This window comes from Schistocerca piceifrons, chromosome 3, assembly GCF_021461385.2.
Source record: "Schistocerca piceifrons isolate TAMUIC-IGC-003096 chromosome 3, iqSchPice1.1, whole genome shotgun sequence".
Taxonomy (NCBI): domain Eukaryota; kingdom Metazoa; phylum Arthropoda; class Insecta; order Orthoptera; family Acrididae; genus Schistocerca; species Schistocerca piceifrons.
The window spans coordinates 472,476,426-472,485,259 of NC_060140.1; positions in this window are offsets into that span (position 1 = coordinate 472,476,426).

Below are 8,834 nucleotides of genomic sequence, written 5' to 3' on the forward strand. Positions count from 1 at the left end.
TTGCACTCTGCTGATATTTCTGTAAATGATATTCAGAATAGTATATCTTTGCACTCTTAGTTTCTAAAGTATACATAGTGAAAACATGCTTTGTCAAATGATTTTCTAAACGTAAAATTTCTCTCCAGTTATTCTGTAGCCACCCTTACCTTTGCTTCCACGCTATCATCACTCTGCAATTCTTTTGCAGCCTCTAAATGACAATATCCATGGTATGCCTCATCCTCACTACACAGAAAATCACTGTCATCGAGTACACTAAGTAACTGTTCCTCTGTCAATTTAACACTTTTTCTGCTCCTTTTCACATTGGAAGGTCAAGGTGTTGGTTCATTAGCCGCCATTACCAACAATATAAGTTCGATATCTGACCATACAAAACAAAAGTTCACACGCTTTGATGCTAGCTTAGACGCTACAACTAAACTGAGTAATCCGACAGTGAGCGCGGACACTTATAAGCGTCAGCCGCACTGGCTCGTGGCTCGTTGTGACGCTTATAAGCGTCAGCCGCAGCGAAAGTGTTAACCTACAAGCCGTGGAAAATAGGCTCCGAAATTGTTTGGAAGGAAGTATTACCGGATCTCAAAATATGCATGTAAATAATACACAGGCTACAGTGAACAAACTACAATCTGTTGGTATTTATCCACAAATTGTCACGAGTCCCACAGCAGGTACCAGTGACAATTGAAGAGTTCAAAATGTAAACATACCCACAACTCCAACATCAGAGCAATTACCAACCGGAGTTACAGTTTATGTAGACAACATGCTAATAGCCACACCCACTTGATTAGAACATATCAGGCTGATTGAACAGGTACTTCAATGATTTGCAGATTATGGAGTAACAGCCAGTTTAAAAAAAGTCTAGTATTAGTAAGGATTAAGCCAAATTTTTGGGACACTTGAGTCGGAACAAGGCATATTACCTTATCCGAAAAAACTTGATACCACACACAATTGTCCAGCTCCAAGAAATAAAAAACAACTAAAAGCTTATTTAGGACTAGCATCCTTTTCTCATAAATTCGTACCCCAACAAATGATGAACAGTAATGCATTACTCAACTTGTTACAAAAAAATAGGCCTTAGTTATGGGATGATAAGTGTCAGGAGGACTTCAATAACATTAAGCAGGCATTAGTCAAGGGCGTTTTATTTCATAGGAAACATGAAAAATCTGATTTTGGTGTGTGTGTGTGTGTGTGTGTGTGTGTGTGTGTGTGTGTATGTACACACATGAAGTATGGAGACATTATGGAGTCGGCAAATGCACTGAAAAAAGTGCAACACTTTGTTATTTTCCAAATTTGAGAAGGTGAGTCCTACAGGTATTAAGAAAGTGTGCAATATGTCAAAAATCAAAACAGTCCAATTTGTCAAAATATATTGAGATACACACAATAGTCACAATAAACCCTCTAGATTTAGTATCCCTGGACAACACTGTGTGATTAAAAGTATCCAGACACCCCCAAAAACATATGTTTTTCATATTAGATGCATTGTGCTGCCACCTACTGTCAGGTACTCCATATCAGCAACCTCAGTAGTCATTAGACATTGTGAGAGAGCTCCGCGGAACTCGTGGACTTCGAACGTGGTCAGGTGACTGGGTGTCACTTGTGTCATACGTGTGTACGCGAGATTTTTACACTTCTAAACATCCCTAGGTCCACTGTTTCTGATGTGATAGTGAAGTCTGAAACGTGAAGGGACACGTACAGCACAAAAGCGTACAGACCAACTTCGTCTATTCACTGACAGAGACCGCCGGCAGTTGAAGAGAGTCATAATGTGTAATAGGCAGACGTCTATCCAGACCATCACACAGGAATTTCAAACTGCATCGGGATCCACTGTAAATACTATGATTGATGTGTGGGAGGTGAGAAAACTTAGATTTCATGGTTGAGCGGCTGCTCATGAGCCACACATCATGTCGGTAAATGCCAAACGACACCTCGTTTGGAGTAAGGAGCGTAAACATTGGACTATTGAACAGTGGAAAAACATTGTGTTGAGTGACGAATCACGGTACACAATGTGGCGATCTGATGGCAGGGTGTGGGTATGGTGAATGCCCGGGGAACGTCATCTGCCTGCGTGTGTAACCCTAACAGTAAAATTCAGAGACTGGTTTATTAGGACATGCACCCCTCACAAACACACTCGATGGGTAGAATATATAACTTCTTTCATGCAAGTTTTTAATAACTTTCCACATTCTTCAATAGGTTTCACACCCAATGAATTGATGTTCCAGACTAAACAAACAAATGAGTGGGCGTCGCCCATACCAAAAGTATCCACTACAGAAATGACACTAAAAGACAATCAAACAAGCCATGGTTACACTAGAAAAAAAGGGCTGAGTATATAAAGAAAATTTATAATAAGAAACTGAAATGTGTTAGACAGTTTTTTGAAGGGCAACGAGTCCTCGTACAGACGCACCCTAAATCGACGAAATTTGACAAACTGAATAAGAAGTGGCACTTACTCTATTCAGAACCGTATATAATTTCCAAAATACCATACCCTCGTACGTACAGATTAACCCATGAGAAAACAGGGAGAGAGAAGGATCTCCATCCTCATAAAGATATAAAAGCTTTTATAGAACGATGAAAGTAGGTAGTGTTTTTTTTCTGTCACAAGATAACTGTACGTAGTGTATATAACTCTTTAAGTGTAATTTTTCTTCTGGGGTGTACTTTAAGATAAAGTAATGTGTACAGGCATAAGTAATTCTTTTGATTTGTACACATAAGCATGTAATCAACAGCAATGAGAAGTAGTACACCGCTTCACGCAAAGTGAAAGTATAAACAAAATTAGCTTATGGCTCAGCTGTCCACGCTCAACAATATGCGCTAGTGTCAGTAGCAAGAGAGGAGGCATTGACCTGTGCACATGCGCAACAGACTGGCAGAAGGTGCAACCAAATAGGAATGCGATATGTACATGTACCTAACTTGAATATGAGCCGGCCGCTGTGGCCGAGCAGTTATAGGTGCTTCAGTCCGGAACTGTGCTGCTGCTACGGTTGCAGGTTCGAATTCTGCCTCGGGCATGGATGTGTGTGATGCCCTTAGGTTAGTTAGGTTTAAGTAGTTCTAAGTCTAGGGGACTGATGACCTCAGATGTTAAGTCCCATAGTGCTTAGAGCCATTTGAACCTTAAATACAAAGTAAACGGAAGTACCGGTACTAAGGAACTGCATCTACTATCTAAGAACTAAGGAACCTATTGATATATGTAATATATGTACACAGAGCTTTAATTAAATACTAAGCTATATACAACATATTTACAAGCCAAAGGAAGCATTATGGAAAAATATAAGAGGTGTGTAAGCTAAGGAGAAATGGCACAATACCATTAGAAATGTCAAATAATTTTCTTTGCAGGGTAATGATCATAATGGGTAACAAAATAAATGAATATTTATGAATTTAAACAAAGTATGGAAATCTCTGCAGATGGATGTAATGACCAAATGTATCAGTGGCCACCGAGCTACGTAATGCAATTAAAGTTTGTTTTAAGTTCTTGTCTTTCAGCGACCAATGCACCGTCACAGTGCAGAAGAAGAGAATTATGTCAAGAGTAGCAAGCACCAAGAAAAGAAACGAGCTGCAGCTCGAGTAAACAATTTAGTTATAAGGATATTTATACAAAGGTCATAAGGCAAATGAAAAATGAAAATATGCATCATCGCAGTATATCTCTGTGACATTTACCAGTATCTGTTTGCTGCAGACTACACATAAACATTTAAGCATGTGATCTTACAAAATCCAATTAATTTTTGTCGTGTCACATGAAAGCTTAAATAATGACATTTCCAGGTATTCAAGGAAGGTAAGTCCATGATGGCTGAAACTTCTTCACATTTCACACTAAGCTCCTCGTGAATTGAAGTAGACAGCACTAGTGCATAAAGAAACAACACGATACTGTTGTTGTTGTGGTCTTCATTCCTGAGACTGGTTTGATGCAGCTCTCCATGCTACTCTATCCTGTGCAAGCTTCTTCATACACGGTAGAGCTGCATGCCCTCGGGAAAAATTACAGCTGTAATTTCCCCTTGCTTTCAGCCGTTCGCAGTACCAACACAGCAAGGCTGTTTTGGTTGGTGTTACAAGGCCAGATCAGTCAATCATCCAGACTGTTGCCCCTGCAACTACTGAAAAGGCTGCTGCCCCTCTTCAGGAACCACACGTTTGTCTGGCCTCTCAACAGATACCCCCCGTTGTGGTTGCACCTACGGTACGGCTATCTGTATCACTGAGGCACGCAAGCCTCCCCACCAACGGCAAGGTCCATGGTTCAATGGGGGGGAACATGATACTATGTGAATGATTAGTCTGTACACATTATTCCCATGAAATAAAAGTTTCCTTGGCCAATAGTTTATGTTGTGTGAGTAACATTTCCTCATAAATCCTTGAACCAGTAGATGAGTATTTTCTTTCTTCCCAAACAAAAAAAGGAGGCGGTGCCAAGTTTAGTTAGGCTAGCAATGCGTAATGTTTTAGTCGTATTTTGAATGTTTTTCCCTCCTGTACCTAAGAAAGAAATGAGCTCCCATATGTCATAAGAGCCTATCTATAAAATGAAGTATAAATATATCATATGCTTGTATTGTACTATAACAATGTGTTATGTAATTAATTTGTATATGTGATGTGAACAAAGATAAGTTAAAACTTACAAACAAACTGTAGTAACAGAACCCAGTTAATAGAAAATTTATGATGTTTTAAAACTTAGGAAATCTATGTTCGTAACATAAGTGATGGATGGAATGTTATCCATAGGTATAAGCTGTCATGTTATGAATAACTCAATACTTGTATGAATTTTCATTGTAAACCAAACTCCATGTGAAGGGATGAACTTCAAAGACAAGCAATTTATACAATGTTTTGGTCGGCTATATGTGTCTTTCAACAAGTAGAATGGTCAAGTGTGGTGACATTAACATATGTGTGCAACGAAATAATTTCTGAGTATTGTGGCTCACAACATGTGACACATTAGTAAGTGAAATATAGTTGTTTGAGCCAGTACTTACCTCGTCAACAGATGCTGTTAGCCAGGGTCTGCTGAAAATGCGAGTGTGATGGGTAATAATGATGCCCAGGCCGTAAAAATGGAGATCTGCCACAGCATCCGATTTTGAACAATAAGTACACACCCACTGCACCCAGAATGAAGACAAATGCCACAGAAATTCTTTAATACTCAGGTGAAAGTGTGACACTAAATGTGAAATCGACACTAAGAAAACCAGTGCACGCACATGCGACGGTAGCAACTAACATGTTGGCCATTAACGACTAGTGGTTAACCGCCAAACCTGATAGGGCACAAGTGCGAAACCCAGCAGTGAGGCCGAAACAAACTGTGAACATTGTTGTCAGCGTGCTAAATTCAGATATGTAATGAACCATCATATTATGTAAATAATCTTTCAATTTCTTGTAGAACTTTAACATACAAAGGATAAGCTAGCATATCCGTTCCACTAAATAAAAGAGAGCCGACAAATAAAGGGCATCAACCCCTATTGGCAAATGTAAATGTAAATATGTACATGCAAATACGCCGTACATCTCCGTACCATGTCAGTGTACAGTGTGGGGGCAATTGTGTAGGTACATGGTGAAAGACCCCCTGTATTGGCTAAGGTTAAAATTTATTTATTTAAAAAAAAAAAATTGAAACAGCAATCGACCATAAGTGTCAGCAAAGACATCAATTATGAATGCGCAGTAAGGTGCAGACAAATGAAAAAAAAAATCATCATTCATTTTTCTTTGTGCGTGATTTTGTTTTTTCTCTTGTGTGTGTGGAAGAATGGTTAAGATGCATTGCTTACAGTATGGAGTATTAAGAGTGTTATGTATTATTTGTGTGTACGGATAAGAGGATACTTAACAGCAGTATTAAGTATTTTTATTGAAGTTAAGTGGAGCCAAGTAAGGAGGATTTTCTTCATTTTTTGATGTGCACTGGTGTCCTTGAATTCGGCTGCCTTCATCTGCAATTGAAATATAAGAGAAGAAATCCGAATAGCCTAAATTTATACTAGCAGAACATTTTTAATAATGCTGTTCTATTACCATTTAAATTTTTTCTATTCACTCATATGTTTCTTTTTTCATTATTATAACACGAGTGGAGAGAAGCATAGTTGCCAGCATGAGCTGGGTGCATCAGCAATTGACTGCGTGAACAACAAGCTATGCAAGCTGGCCGATCTGCGATCTTTCTTAGTGGACTGTAAAGAAACTATCAGCTAAAAACATCGGATTCTCACACATCTTATAGGTTAATTCATCAGATTCATGATGAACTGAATATCATTTCGTTAATGCTCATAGTTATTGTGATATTTCGGTATTCCTGCAAGAAATTCTTAAAGTATGCTATGAATTTGCATTTTGTGTGTGTTGCCTCATATGAAGTGTAGAAACATACTGAATTACTATTTAAACTTGGGGGGGGATCTTTTTTCAATCTCGAGAAAATGGAATGTATATAAACCACTCTTGTCATGAAAGCACATGCCAGCGAAAAAGCCGGAAACAAATAGTTATAAATCCCACTTATCAAATAAACTGTTTGAGGTATCAAAACAAAATTTCAGCAAATGATAGCACTTAAAAGGCAGATTATTTTGCCTTATGATCAATATGTGAAACTTTCATATCCAATGTGATAATAGAACAACTACAGATTCATTTCAGTGAAATAACATAATTTTTAAAGACCATCAAAAACTGGCGAAATGAGAACTGTTGTGACATTTGTGACAATATAAATGAAGTTATGCGTTTATTTTATTCTGAGAATGGGCTGTTTCATAAACTACTGACCTGACTTAGCCTCATTTACTAGTTTAATAACGCACTATTTCATGAGTCTGTCGCAATTTCAACTGCATTAGAATGTTAGTGAGATGGATATTTGTAAACTATGCTTTATTTTGAGAAAAAAAAGTAGACTTTAACATGGCAACAAGGGAAGGTATGTGTTACTCAAAACTCGTCACAGTCTTCGTGAATCCATCCCTCAACTATCTTCTTGGTGTGGCTGACAACTTGAGACCTGTACTGTGGTTCAGCATTTCAAATGGCTTCATTTTTCAGCATTTTAGCCTCACTGAGTGTATTATCAGTTGGATTTACACAAGTGTGATACAGGCGAACCCTGATTAAACTATGTCCTTTAGCATCAGTCAGTTTGTCGACCTGGTACCGTAGGGTTTTTGGCTTGTAGAACACTTCAAGTTCCATTAACTTTACCTTATACATGCTATGCTCAACTTTATCCAGTGGAACATTTCTTTGTACCCAGAGCGAAATACCCACTTTCATCCACTGGATTTTTGTAGCTTTATCCATCACAACGGAGTGGTATTGTGCAATGTCCATTATTATTGTTGAATTCAGAGGAATATTTTGCAGCAGAACATTATTTTCAAAGCCATTGAATGTGAATCTTTAGTTTTCAGACATGGTGCACTGTTTTAATTAATACAAATCCAACACAAAACACTTGTTCACAATACCTGATGATGGCATAACACTTCAGTGCCAGAAAATACCATGCTCCAACGAAAGATGGCAAATGTAGATGCTTCTATTGCGCGACACAGTGTGGTAATGTTTATCCACGGTGTGACAACAAAGGTGCTTTACCAACAGCAGCGCTGGTGACGATCATAGATGTTTGAGACTTGATAAGTTCTTTAGAACCGTATAGTTTCATTTTGTTCCATGATTATTTATATAACAATTAGCTAAGTACCTACTGGTGTTTTTTCTTGTATGCAGAACAGATGGATACATGTACTCAGCCGGTGCAATAAGAATACCCAGTTTTTAAAAATAGTTCTTTAGTATGAGTCTGACTAATTCTTTAAGTTATTATTCTTATGGTCGTTTTCTACAGTTTCAAACTGTGCCTTGTGTGTTCTTCTTTTTCCTCCTCCCCCTCCCTTTTTTCTCAGAAAACGAGTTCCATGGCTAAGAATTGATTTTATGAAGTAATAGTGTGTCACCACAAGTCATTGGCTGTTACAAACTTCTCCTAGAACCCTAAGAGCATAACATTCTGAAGGCTTGCTTTTTTTTTTTTTTTTTTTTTTTTTTTTTTTTTTTTTTTTTTTTTTGCAAGTACCTTTGTGTGTTCATCATAAAAGACTTCTTGTTTCTTACACAATATATGGGTTCATCATGTTTGTCCAGTGTGAGAGATTGTACTCCCTCTTTGTGCAGAAGTGCATGCTGATTGCTTTTTTTATGTTCAGTTAATTTATCACATACTTCTCACTTGTAAACATCATTGAGCATTTCATTTGCCTTCTCAGTTTGGATTAACTGACAGAGGGACTCCTGACTAGAAATGGAGAAAAAACCACATGTGTCCAGAACTGCATCATTGCCACAGTAGATGGTGCTGACAAATGAAAGTTCATCATGTGCCACATGTTCCTTGTGGATTGCAGGTGATAGGTATAGTAAGGGTTGGCTGTAACTCATTACTCATATCTCTCACGATTGATTCAGTTGTTTTTGGGAATACTGGCAATAATGAAACTGGCCTGTAGTTTTCTAGTTTTCTATACTTTCTGCATTACATTTCTTTAGTAAGGGTAGAACTTACGTATTTTTTAGGTACTCTGGAAAAAATACCTCACATGAACAACACATTTATTCTGACTTATTATTTTTTTAATTTCTGTATTGTCTTCCTGATTTCAGGTTCTGTTATGGAAAACACCATTATATATATATATATATATATATAT